The sequence below is a fragment of the Lemur catta genome, chromosome 17, assembly GCF_020740605.2.
Source record: "Lemur catta isolate mLemCat1 chromosome 17, mLemCat1.pri, whole genome shotgun sequence".
Taxonomy (NCBI): Eukaryota; Metazoa; Chordata; class Mammalia; order Primates; family Lemuridae; genus Lemur; species Lemur catta.
The window spans coordinates 4860931-4874913 of NC_059144.1; the positions used below are offsets into that span (position 1 = coordinate 4860931).

A 13983-nucleotide genomic window follows, 5' to 3' on the forward strand; every position below is an offset into this window, starting at 1 on the left:
GGGGACCAAATGGTGTCGGGGGATAGGAAAGAAGTGGGTGTTCCTTGTGACTAGACCAGCATCTTGTATATTTCAGAAGTGCTGGGCATCCTGCAGCTAGAGGCCCCTTGACACCTACTGTTACAAATCCAGCTGGGGATAAATGTCTGTGTTGGGTTTCTAGGGACAAAACCCCTCCAGGTACACTAAGGCCCCCCCTGAGGGGCCACAGAGCGAGACCCACCTTGGGGTGGGGAGGCCTATGTGCTGACATCGAAACATACTGTCACTAGAAAGATAAAATGACACCACCCAATTGTGCTTACATAAATGCAACTGTGCTCACGTCAGCGATGGTCCTTCTGTGACCACCAGTCACTACTCCATCAAAGAAGGAAGGCGAACGCAGCACACTGGTTGCAATTTTGCTGCCTTCAGCGCCAGTTGCGTGCGGATGAGAGGCTCGGGATACACCGTGCAGCTCCAGAGCAACGTCTGCCCAAACCCCCCACAGCTTTCGGGGGCGCCCTGCTCCTGCGGATGACAGTCTTGTCCAACATTTGTCTGTTAACGATTGCACATAAAAGAAATTATTTGATCATTACCTTTATTTCTGTGGTTTTTCAAATATATTGGTGTACCACAACAAGACGTTTGCTTCTTTAAGGACATTTTTAGTTAAATCTTGTGAAACATAAAAGGATCTGCTCTTTGTAGCACACAGGCCACGTACGAAAAACGCTAACACCACGAATGTGCTTTGGTGGGTGGAAAATCGCTGCTTTCACTAAGACCTTGGTAAGTACATGACATGAATTCTAAGTAGGAGGGGCTTCTGGAGACGGCCCTGCTTAGCACTCCGGAGGGGGGACCGTCTGCAGGACAGACAGGGCTTCCAACGGGGGACCGTGCCCAGGCTGTCCTGGCTCCTGGGGAGAGGAGTTGGGAGTCCCCTGATGCACACTTACTTCTCACTGTCTGGCACGGTGCCCTGGCTGTGGAAGTGTCCTGGGTTCTCCTTTCCCTCTGTCAGCTCTGCCCCGTACTGCAGAGGTTGAGTGGGGCTGCAGTTCAGCAGGGCTGCAGCAATCCCGGCAACTGCTGCCTTCTGGGATGGTGGCCAGTGGGGCGGAGATGTGGCCTCTGTCTGCAGAGCGTTGCCCCGACTGTCACTGGTTTCCAGAATTTTCGTGCTTAACCACACTTTGCACATCGTCCACAGCATGGAGCCCAGACCCGGCTGCCGTGGGTCCTGTAGAGCCACTTGGGGTTGTCAGAATTGTAGAGTTCTTTTCTAATCCCATACAGAAAGCTCCTCTTCTATTCTTCTTCTTTTATTTTAATGTTGGTTTTTCTTTTTCTGTTAGTTCAGCTCCAGAAGCAGCTTTTCAAGTGTCATTTAAAAAAAACCCACTGGAATCTAACTGAGATTGCAATGAATATGCAAGGACTTTGTGGGACAACTGACATCTTCAAGTTTCTTTCACCCCCATGTGGCGCACTTGTATACTCACATTCATTCTCTTTTAGGTTTTCCAAGAGAGTTTCCACATTTTCTTCATGCGGCTCTTACACATTTCTCATCTGTTTACTGCATGTGTTTTTTCTTGCGGGGAATGGTGGTGGCTCATGCACTCAGTGTCATCGTGAGAAGGGAGAAGCCAGTTCCATGCTGAACTGAGCGTGGGCTGAACTCCCCTCTTGGTCTCAGACTCTTCACAGATTTTCTTGGATTTTCACAAAGACGATCATATCATCAACAAACATCAACAAACACAAATGCTGTCTTCAATATGCACCCTCTTTTCTCTTTTGCGGTTCTCTCACATGGGACATCTGGAAGAACCTCGGCAGTGGGAGCACACAAGCCTGTGCCTTTCAGACTTTACTGCGAATATTTTTAATATCTTGATTTAAGCATGATTGTTGTGGGGTTTTGATAAATACCATTTACCAAGTCCAGATATTTCCTTCTGTTACAGCTTACTAAAAAAAAAATTTTTTTTTTTTTGAGACAGAGTTTTGCTGTCGCCCAGGCTGGGGTACAGTGGCCTCATCACAGCTCATTGTAACCTCAAACTCCTGGCTCAAGCGATCCTCCTGTTGCCCCATAGAGCTGTTGCTCCATAGATTAATATTGCTATATAGAGACAGAAATGATCTCTGGAGTTTTGCAGGGCTTTGCCCTAAAGGAATATGTGCACGTGTTAGTTCACGTATCAAAAGCTGCCTCCCTCAGGAGGGCGTCTCACAGATCAGTGGCAGCTGCTTTCCAAGGTGACACTGCATCTCGAACCTGTGGCTTTCGCCTGTTTTGAACGACGACAAAGCAGGTTTGCATGGAGCCACAGGATGAGAGCGGATCAAACAGTGCCCGCCCAACAGACAGACACCTGCTGCTAAAAGCAGTTAGCCTAAGGGACAGTTCCTGCTTCACTCCTGACTACCTGTCTCAATCCACAAAAACTAGCTAAAGAAATATGGAGCCACTATATTTCTGTTTGACTTTTCTGCTAAGTGATAGCTTTATCTTAGATCTTAGAAGTTTGTCTTAGAAAGATTTTGTAACCGTTTGCTCACGTAGATAGAGTTAATTAAGGGATCTCTAGAAGCTTTTTGGGAGATTTTTAACCTAAAACGAACCACCTGTTGTTATGTAAATCTGTTACCCCTGGCAACCGATCACTGTACCTATACATACCCATGTGAAACTTTGCTCGGGGCCTCACAGCTCACGGGAATGCTGTGGGATCTCCCGAGCCCCCACCTTTCATACATCTATACGCTATAAAACTGTACTTTCATCTCTGTGTATTCTTTTACTTCTATATTCTATTATTTTCCATTTTCTACTATTTCCTTGTCCTTTGCGATGACCCCAGCCTAAAGGACCCAATATTTTGCTGGGACTATAGCTAACTCCCCGCATCCTCCCACCTCAGCCCCCTAAGTAGCCTGGACTACAGGCTCTCTCCACCATGCCCAGCTAATTTTTGTGTTTTTCATAGAGGTGGGGTCTTGAACTCCAGAGCTCAAGCGATCCTCCTGCCTCCGCCTCCCAGAGTGCTAGGATTACAGGCGTGAGCCACTGTGCCTGGCCTTAAAAATTTTAATCAGGAATATATGTCATTTAAAAAAATTATATACCTTAAAATTTTTAGATTAACCTTTTTGATTTGGTTTGGTTTTGAAGTTTTGTATATACGTTCATGTAACCACTACCACAGTGAAGATGCAGGTGGTCACCCCAAATTCCACAGTGCTAAGGCGTTATCAGCACATCCTGCCCCACCCATAACCCCGGCAGCCACTGAGTCCCAGAATTATAGTTTTGTCTTTTCAAGAATGTTAAATAAATAGAATTGTACACACGGAACCTTTTGAAACCGACTCCTTCACTCAGCAGGATGCCTTTGAGGCCCATCCAAGTTTTGAATTGTTCAATTTGCCCCTTTTATTGAGTCATATTTCATTGCACAGACAACCCACAAACTCACCCAATGGAAAGAATTTGCATTTCAGTTTTTGATGATTATGAATAGAGCAGCCATAAGCATTTCTGCACAGTTTTATGTGGATGTAAGTTTTTGTTTCTCTAGAGTTAATACCCAAGAGTAGAATTGCTAGGTCACATGGTCATGTACGTTTGACTTTATAAGAAGCTGCCACACGATTTTCCAGAGTGGCCGCACTGCTTTGCATTTCAAGCAGCACGGGGTGAGAGTTCGTCTTGCACGTCCTGGTCAGCTTCGCCAAATGACCAGTTGCCAAAGTTCTCTTTCATTTGAGCCGTTCTTTGTAGGTGTACAGTGGTGCTGCACTGCAGTTTGAATTTGACTTTTCCTAGTGGTGAATGATGTTGAACATCTTTCCACGTGCTCATTTGTCATCCATATATCATCTTTGGTACAGTGCCTGTTCAAGTCTTTTCCATATCTTAATGGGGTTATTTCTTTTCTTACTGTTGAATTTTAAGAGATCTCCACTGGCCAGGCACAGTAGCTCATGCCTGTAATCCCAGCATTTTGGGAGGCCAAGGCAGGAGGATCACTTGAGGCCAGGAGTTCAAGACCAGCCTGGGCAACCTAGCAAGACCCCATCTCTACAAAAAATAAAAAATTAGCTGGGTGTGGTGGCACACACCTGTAGTTTCAGTTAATGGGGAAGATGAGGCGGGAGGATCACTTGAGCCTGGGAGTTGGAGGTTGTAGTGAGCCAAGATTGCACCACTGTACTTCAGCCTGGGCAACAGAGTGAGACCGTCTCCAAAAAAAAAAAAAAAAGAAAGAAAGAAAGAAAGAGTTTTCTATATATGCTGAATACAAGTCCTTAGTTGGATAGGTGATTTGTGAATAGTTTCTCCTCATCTTCAGCTTGTCTTTTCATTGTTTTGACAATTTATTTGGCAGATCAAAAGTTTTTAATTTTGATAAAGTCAAATGTATCAACTTTTTCTTTTATGGGTTATGCCTCTGTTGTTGTGTCTAAGGACTGTTTGCCAAATGCCAGGTCACAAAGATATTTTTCCATTTTATTCCAAACATTTTATAGTTTTATGTTTTATATTTATATATGATCTACTTTGAGTTAATGGTATAAGGGGTGAGGTTTAGGTCAAGGTTCAGCTTTTCACTACAAATGACCAATTGTTCTGTCACGAGTTACTGAAAGGACTATCCTTTCTTCGCTGACCAACTGTTCTGTCACCACTGATTGTAGCGACTACCCTTCGCCCTGACTGCTTTTGCTTGCAGGGCCACATGTGTGCGGGTCTATTTCTGGACTCTCTGTTCTTATCACCAATCTGTCTGTCCCTCTGCCAGCACCATGTTGTCTTGATTTGTTGTTGCTTTTTAAAATAAATGTTAAAATTGAGTGATGTGATTCATCCAGTTTTGTTCTTTTTTAAAAGATTGTTTTAGCTATTCTTATTGTTTTAGCTAGCTCCTTTACCCTTCGTATACATTTTACAATCTTCTTATCTATATCTGAAAAAGTCCTTCTGGGATTCTTTTGGAATTGTGTTACTTCAACATGTCACTTTGGGGGGAGACTGGCACCTTGGCTCTGTGAAGACTTCCAGTCCATGGATGTGTTATGACCCGCCATGCATGTAGGTGTTCTCTGATGTTTTTCATCAGCACTTTGTAGTTTTTAGCACACAGATCCTATACACATTTTGTTAGATTTATAGCTAAGTCTGCCCATCTGACTCTGTCTCTCTTGCTCGCTCTCTCTCTCTCTCTCTCTCTCTCTCTCCCCTCTGTCTTTTAAGGGGGATATTGTGTTTTTAATTTCAGTTTCCACTTTTTTTACTACTTGTATATAGTAATAAAACTGATTGCTGCATGTTATCCTGTGAGCATGCTAAACTCACTTAGCTCTTAGGAGGGTCTTTGCTGTGGCTGCTGTTGTTTGAGATTAGTCTGGTATTTTCTACATAGCCAGTCATGTAGTCTGTGAATAGGAAAGTTTTATATCTCCCTTTTCAACCTGAATTATTTTTATTTCCTTTTCTTGCTCTATTGCACTGGTTAGGACTTCCAGTACCATGTTGAATAGGAGTAGTGAGAGGTGATAGCTTTGCCTTGTTCCTGATCTTAGGGGGAAAAGTGCTCAGTATTTTATCATTAATCTTTACACAGTTCTGCATGTGTTAAAATTCATTGACTATACATAACTAAAAGAAAAAAATCAATTTTAGTGTTTAATTTTAAAAAGAAATTTAAAATATAATATTTGTGTTTTTTCAAGCTACTAAAAAATTAAAATTAAATACAACAACAACCAGCAATGAACAATTGGAATTTGAAATTAAAAACACAATACCATTTACATTAGCACAAAAAAGAAATGAAATACTTAGGTATAAGTCTAACAAAATATGTACAAGATCTATATGAGGAACAATATAAAACTCTGATGGAAGAAATCAAAGAACAACAAAGTAAATGCCATGAATATTACATATTCATCAATAGGAAGACTCAATATTGTCAAAATGTCAAGATTCTTCCCAACTTGTGCTATAGCTTCCATAGGATCTCAATTAAAACTCACAGCAAGTTAGTTTATGGGTGTCAACAAGCTTGTTCTGAGGTTTATACAAAGGCAAAAGACCCGAATGGCCAGCACAACCTTGAAGGGGAAGAACCAAGCTGGAGGGCTGATGCCACCTGACTTCAGGACTCACTACAGTGCTCTGGACATAATGACCAGATATAGACCCACAGGTACAGCCAACTGATCATTGCCAAAACAGCAAAGGCCATTCAGTGGAGAAGAGATAGTCTTTTAAACAAACTGTGCTGGAGTAACAGGACAGCCACATGCAAAAAAAAAAAAAAAAAAATTTTTAAAACTAGACACGGATCTTACACTTTTCACACAAATTTAGTCAAAATGATCATAGTCCTAAATGTAAAACACAAACAATAAAATTTGTAAAAGATAACACAGGAGAAAGTCTAGGTGGACGTGGGTCTGGCGATGACTTGTTAGATACAACACCAAAAGCATGATCCATGAAAGAAAAAACTGGTAAATTGGACTTCATTAAAACTAAAAGTGTTTGCTTTGTAAAAGACACTGTTAAGAGAACGAAAAGGCAAGCCACAGGCTGGGAGAAAATGTTTTCAAATCATATATATGATAAAGTCCTGGTATCCAAAATATACAAAAATTCTTAAAACTGAACAGTAAGAAAACAACTGAATGAAAAAATGGGCAAAATTTCTGCACAGACAGCTCTCCAAAGAAATACAGATAGCAAATGAGCAGATGAAAAGATGCTGAGAATCATGTCATTAGGGATTTCCAAATTGAAATAACAACAAGAAATGACTACACGCCTATTAGAATGGCTAAAACCCAGAACACTGGCACCCCCAGATGCTGGAGAGGATGTGAAGCAACAGGAGCCCTTGTCCCTGCTGGTGGGAACGCAAAATGGGACACTTTGGAAGATAGTTGGAAAGTATCTTAGAAAATTAGACATCCTCTAACCACACAATCCAACAATCACACTCCTTGGTATATACCCAAAAGGGATGAAAACTTATGATTCACACAAAACATTTATAAAAAACTATGAGTGGCAGCTTTATAGTTGTTATTTATAGTGATCAAAACCTGGAAGCAGCTAAGATGTCCTTCCACAGGTGAGTGGATAAACAAATGGTGGCACATCCAGACAATGGACTATTACGCAGCAACAGAAAGAAATGAGCCACCAAGCCATGAAAAGACATGGCAGAACCTTAAATGCATATTACTAAGTGAAGGAAGCCAATAGAAAAAGGCTATAAACGGTGTGATTCCAATTATATGACATTTTGGAAAAGGCAAAACTATGGAGACAGTAAAACATTAGAGGTTGCCATGGGTTGGTGGGAGGGCAGTGACACTGCTCTGTTGACACCGTAATGGTAGATATATGTCATTAGACGTTTGTCTAAACTGGCAGCATGTACAGCACCAAGCGTGAACCCTAATGTAAACTATGGAGGTTAGTTGACGATAGCGCATCAAATTGGCTCAGTTGTAACAAACGCGCTACACTAATGCAAGATGTAATAACACAGAAAACTAACTGGCGATGAGAGTACCTATATGGGAACGCTGCAATTTCCGCTCAATTTTCTGTAAATGTAAAACTGCTTAAAAAATAAAGTCTATTATAATTTTCAAAAAAAGACAACAGCCCAAATTTTAAATTGGACAAGAGATTTGAGCAGATGAAGACATACAATGGCCCACAAGCATATGAAAAAGTGCCCAACATCATTAGTCATCAGGAAAATGCAAATTAAACCCACAATGAGATACCAGTACAAACCCACCAGGATGACCAAAATGTTAAAGACTGACAGCACTTGGTGAGAGCATGTTGCATATTCTGTCATATATTGCTGGTACAACCACTTTGGACAACAGTTTCTTATAAAGCTCCTCACACACCTACTTGTGACCCAGCAATCCACAGCGAGGTTTCATGCACCTGAGAGAAATGGAAACGAAGGTCCACGGGAGACTTTGTACTGGAAACAGCCCAGGGCCCACGACAAGGGGCTCGATCACACACATCCGCGCGTTCACACGGCGGAGCTGGGCGGGAGATCGCAGGAACGCGCCAAGTGAAGTCTGCAGCGGACAACACACTGCACAGCCCTTTGATGCGAAGTCGAGGAGCAGGAACTAACTGGTGACAGGAATCAGAACAGCAGTGGCTTCTGAAGGGGGAGCTGGGACTTTCTGGGTGATGGGAATGTTCTATGTCTTGACAGAAGTCTGGGTAACACGTGTTTTGTCAAAACTCACCAAACTATATACTTAAAATCTGTGCATATTTCTGTACATAAATTCTTCTTCAATTTTTAAAAAGCATCAAGTCAATTAAACCACCACAACATGATGTTCCAATGTATGGCAAGACCCTGAATCTCTGTGTGACATTCTCCCACCCTCGGGCACGCATGTCTCACCAAGACATCCAGAGTGCCCCCTCCCCTTGTCCTGGGTCTGTCTGATGTGATGTCCTCCCCCGTCTGCACGCACGCCCCGCACCCTTCTGCGCCCTCAGGACCGCTCTCAGGCCCTCCTGGTTCCTGCTGATGCATATTCAGTGGGTCCTGCAGCTCTGTCACAACCCTACTTACTGGACTAGCAGCCATGAGAAGAGGGGACAGCCATGCCAGGAGCAAGGGCCACCTTGTGCAGCATCCGCCCTGTGGCTCCAGGCAGAGAGAGACCCTGTTCTCTGGCAGGAGGAGCGGCTGCTTCTTCATGTCTTCTGCAGGGGCGTCAAGGGAATCTGGCCACGTGTTCCATCCAGACACTTCCATCTGGGTCTCAAGGTGAGATTCTCCCAGACCAGGACCTGGGAGGGGCCTGCTGGGCTGCTACCACAGCCCAGGGTGGTGACATCAGGCCTGGGCTCCAGCTACAGAAGGGGAGAGGCTGCCTGAGGCCTCCTGGCTGTCAGAGCAGTCCCACGTTTGTCTCCCTTCAGGGTGCTGGTGGCACCAACCACTATCAGCTGACCATGTGTCCTCACCATTGCACACTGCATGAGCTGGTGTCCCTCCCGACTGGCCACAGGTGACAGAGGTACTCAGTCACTGGGTACCATCACATGCCAGGGGTCACTTTCCCACTCACCACTGGTCCTGGGTCCCTGCCGCCACCTGGCTAGTGAGCAATTGATTTCAGGTCCCATCCCAAGGGCCTGCTTCCCTAGACCACTTTCGGCGTAAACTGTCTTCACTTGTGATGCCCCAGAAGTTTCCCGAAGACAAAGGCTGGTGCCCACATCCTTTACCTGGAGGTGCAGGGACCGGCTGGTAAAGGATGGGAAGCAGGATGTGACTCGGGGCAGGAGGGCAGTGAGTGAGAGAGACCAGCAGCCCTGCCTTCTGGGAGCTGGCTGGCACCCGGCTAGTGCTGGTGCTCCTCTGTAGAACGTCGACGGTTGCCCAGAACCCCGTGACCAGGCAAAGTGCTCTGTGGTCCTCACAGATCAAGATGGAAACAAGAGGCCAGACGCGGTGGCTCACGCCTGTAATCCTAGCACTCTGGGAGGCCGAGGCAGGAGGATCACTTGAACTCAGGAGTTCAAGACCAGCCTGAGCAAGAGCGAGACCCTGTCGCTACTAAAAATACAAAGAAATTAGCTGGACAACTAAAAATATATAGAAAAAAATTAGCCAGGCATGGTGGTGCACGCCTGTAGTCCCAGCTACTCGGGAGGCTGAGGCAGGAGGATTGCTTGAGCCCAGGAGTCTGAGGTTGCTGTGAGCTAGGGTGACGCCACGGCACTCACTCTAGCCCGGGCAACAGAGCGAGATTCTGTCTCAAAAAAAAAAAAAAACGATGGAAAGAAGAGCACATTGTGACCACGTCTGAACACAGCCAAAGTGCGCATGTCATCTGAGCCACAAAAATGAACAGACGTCCCCTGTGCTGGCTAACCGGAGTGGTGGAGCAGCCCTAGCTTGGCTCTAGGCTCCTCCCCTCTGGAAAAGACACAGTGCAAGGTCCAGCTGCTGAGTGACCTGGCTTTCTGGAGGCTTCAGGTGCACACAACGCTCGTCCTCCAGCCTCCCCAAAGCTCCCCACAGAGCCCGAACCCCGTATGAGGTCCGTTCTCCTGACACCTCGGCAGTTCCCAGGAGCCCACTCTTTCTCCTGGTGAGTGATCAACCCAGCTTGTTCGACTGCAGCGTGTTCCTGGTGGTCTGTGGCTGGAGGACATGGACACAGAAGGGTGTCTTGAGCCAGCCTCTCAGGTGGCCGTGGGGAAGCTCTGTGTCAGGCAAATGCATACCTTGGGAGTGCCCCACTCTTTTCTATTCCAGGGTCAAAGTTAACCACCAGTCTGGTCAGTCACTGGCCGAGGACCAGCTCTGAGGGCCCCCTGGGATCTCTGCCACTTGCACGAGCAGAGCTGCCTTCTGGGCAGAGGCCTCAGGAGGAGAGGCAGGTGCCGGCACCAGGAAGGGACAGGCGACCGAAGCCGTGAGCCCGGGGCACAGGGGGCACCAACTGTGCCTGCTGTGATCACAGATGCCATTGGACGTACAGAAACTTCATTTCGCCACCTTCTTTGAACTTTGTTTGCTTCCTTTTTCCCCTCATTTCAATGCCCTATAGATTAATCATGTTTCCCTCCTTCCTCTATTCTTCTGCCAGTTTGTGAGTTGTGCATACACACTTATATCCTATTCTACCAGTGATCACCCTTCGGTTTTCAACCAATTTATAATGACTTATACTAAACAGACTGTAACCGCACCAGCCCAGTCTGGCTCAACTTTTACGTAACAAAGTCAAGAGTTGATTTTCAGTTGCCGTGGACCCCTAGGTTGAGGTCCCCAGCCTGACCGTGCCCAGAAGAACCAAGCATGCAAACATGGGTGGAACCTAAGTGCTGGGACTGAGGAGCAGGGACTGAATCAAGAGGTGGACATCGCAGGGCAGGATCCAGGATCAAATCAGATTGAGCTCTGATGTCACCCCATGGCCAGATCCAATCAGAATGCACCTCATTGTCCATGCTTATACACCCAACCAACCCAGTCCCCAGCTCTGGGGACAGCTCTAAGTGTGGTCTCCTGTGTCCTTGCCAATGACCTGCAGTAAAGCTTTTCTTTTCTCTAAGGCCAGCGCCATGGCACTGGCCTCTATGTGCATCGGGCAGCAACCCCATTGCCTGCTTGGTAACAATACAGCAGTCCATGTTGATTTCTTCTCTGTCCCACAGATAATTTAGAAGTTTAATTTTCAAACATATGAGGGTTTTCTGATTACCTTTGCTGTTGGTCCCCAGACTAGCTACCCTGGGGCTGGACAGCACAACCTGTCTCATCCTGATCCCACGGAGTTTGGCAGGACTGGTTTATGGTCCAATCAGCAGTTTTTCTGGTAAATATTCATATGAACTTGAAACGGTTGTCTACAAATTTACTTTTTCTTCTGCTTTAGGTAGGAGGGCCTGGGCTTTGGGGGAGTCCCCGCACTTCTCTGTGGCCTGGGCATTTGTCAGGGGCTGGGAAATGCTCAGCTGGACCCGCATCGGCTCTCCCTGCGCTTGGCTGAGATGGTCAGGCAGCCTGGCCCAGCCATGCCACCAAGCGGCGTGGTGGTGAGCAGTTGCTCTACGTCACTCCTGGGTGCCCTCCATCCCCTAAGGCGTCAGCCTGCTGTTCCCTGTCCCCACCTACCCTGTTTCCCACAGCAGTCAGAAGGGGAGGGATCTATGTGAAGCCCAGCCTGTCCATGCCCCAGGGGAGCTTTGGGCTCCACTGGCACTGGTGGGGGCTGCTTAGGAGCTGTCTTCCTCCCTCATGTGTCTTTCATTAGCTGCTGATTTTAATATTAATTAAATTGGACCATCCTTTTCCAGGTGGTGAATTTTTTAAGGAAATATTTAATTTTTAGAACAGTTTTAGATTTGCAGAAAAATTGCCAAGACAGTACAGAGTCCCTACATACCTGCACAGTTTCCCCTATTGCTAACATCTTACTTTAGCGTGACACACTTGTCACAGTGAATGAACCAACACTGATATGTTATTATGAACTAAAGTCCACACTCTATTCAGATTTCCTTAGTTTTCACTTGGTGTCCTTTCCTGCCCCAGGACCCTCCCCCTACCCTAGGATCCCACATGACATTTCCTTATCACATCTACATAGGATGCTTCTTGGCTGTGACAGTTTCTCAGACTTTCCTTGTTTTTGATGACCTGGACAGTTTAAGGAGTGCAGGTCAGTTGTTTTGTAGAATGTCCCTCAGTTGGGGCTGGACTGATGTTTTCTAATGATCAGACTGCAGAAATGGGCTTTTGGAAGGTCACAAAGCTGAGGGCCCTTCTCCCCCCATCATGTCAAGGGTGCACACCGTCAGCAGGACTAACTGCTGTTGGCGTTGACCCTGGTCACTGGCTGGGTGTGTTGGTCACAGGTGTCCCCTCCGTGAGGTTAGTCTTTTCCCCTTTTATTAAAAAGGGCACAAATTAGGACATCAATGAGATGGGGGGGCTTTAAAAGGTCAAAATAAAGCCCTAAAGATCTGAACCTTCTCCGTTCCAGATTAATTTCTCTCACAGAATGTTACTCACTACCTCAACGGTGAGACGCATTTATTGGTTCTTCTCAACGGCATCCCAGGTCACCAGCCACTTCTGCTGGGGGGAGAACCTTGAAGCCCTGGAAGACTGTGCCTTTCCTATGCTTCCAGATTGTCTACTTTGCGTTTGTTTGTTTGGTTTGTTGCTGTTGCTGTTTGAAACAAGGTCTTTCTCAGGCCAGATTCAAACTCCTGAGTTCAAGCGATCCCCTGGTCTCAGTCTCCCGAGTAGCTGGGACTACAGGTGCCGCCACTGTGCCGGCTTATTCAGTCATTTACCGATATCACACGCACTGGAGGACATCTGCGCACTGTGGGTTATGGTCCAACTCAACTTCGTTCTGTTGCTTGAGTCACTCCAGCTTTGACCATTGACACATCTGTCTGTAGCTCCCTTTGACATATCCATCATCCTGGGTTTATTTTTTATTGTTTTTTTTAGCATTTCCTTACTTCCATGTTCATTGCGTATATTTCCTGCCCCAGCCCTAGGTGTGTTTCTCCTGGGTGGTGAGTTTTGATTATTTCTTTATTTCTGCTCATTGTATTAAGAATTGAAGGAGAGAGACTCCAAGCTGGGGTGTCAATGTGCCTTTTACCTGGAGGCCCAGCCTGGTGGCCACCCTGTTCCCAGCCCCAGTCCTGGGTGGGTGAGGGGAGGGGAGCTGAGGGGCCCAGGAGGTTCGATGGGACATGCCCCCACCTCTCAGGCCCCCCAACCAGGGCCCAGTGGACATGTGTGGACAAAGGCTGACGAACTCTGTGGGAGAACTGAGACTTTGGCTACTGGACAAAGAGCGCAGGCACCCCTGTGGGCTGCTCCCTCTGCGGCTGCACAGGGAGGGGGCAGCTCTTGTGGCCACCCACAGACCTTCAGCAAAGGGTAGTGCTCAGAAAGCCTGGAGAGGAGCGGCCTCCCTGCCCCCACGCCTCCCGCAGGGACAGCAGACCCTTCCTGCCCCTGCATTTCTTCCAGGCCCCTCCTGAAGCAAAGTCCCTTCCTCTCTGTGCAGCGTCAATCTCAGTGGACTCACTCAAGTGGACAGCAAAAAGTCTTCCCTTTTGTAGAAATCAACTAAATTTCAATTCTGATGCCTGGTCCTCTGGGGCTGCAAGAAGTCATCCTGAGGCCCACTGGGGCCTGGGGGACCAGGCAGGGAGGCCAGGACAGCCAGGTACAGGGGGGCCCTAGGGCCTGGGGACTGGGAGGGGGGGCACTGCCACCTTCCAGCATCCAGGACAAGCACTCTGACCCACCTGGCCATAGGTCTTCCCCGAACTTCAGCCCCCACCAACCGACTGACCAACTGATGGCGCTGATGGCAGAGTGAAGTGCCACTACCAGAGCCTGCCCTGCCCTGCCCTGCGGCTCTGTT

General features: G+C 46.7%; 1 long non-coding RNA gene across 1 annotated transcript; it reads left to right on the forward strand.

Moving 5' to 3' along the window:
- Positions 1 to 10044: 10044 nt before the first annotated feature.
- LOC123622292 lies at positions 10045 to 10770 on the forward strand. Its single transcript, XR_006729449.1, has 2 exons — positions 10045 to 10167; positions 10335 to 10770. It is a non-coding gene; the product is annotated as an uncharacterized LOC123622292 (long non-coding RNA).
- Positions 10771 to 13983: the final 3213 nt, after the last annotated feature.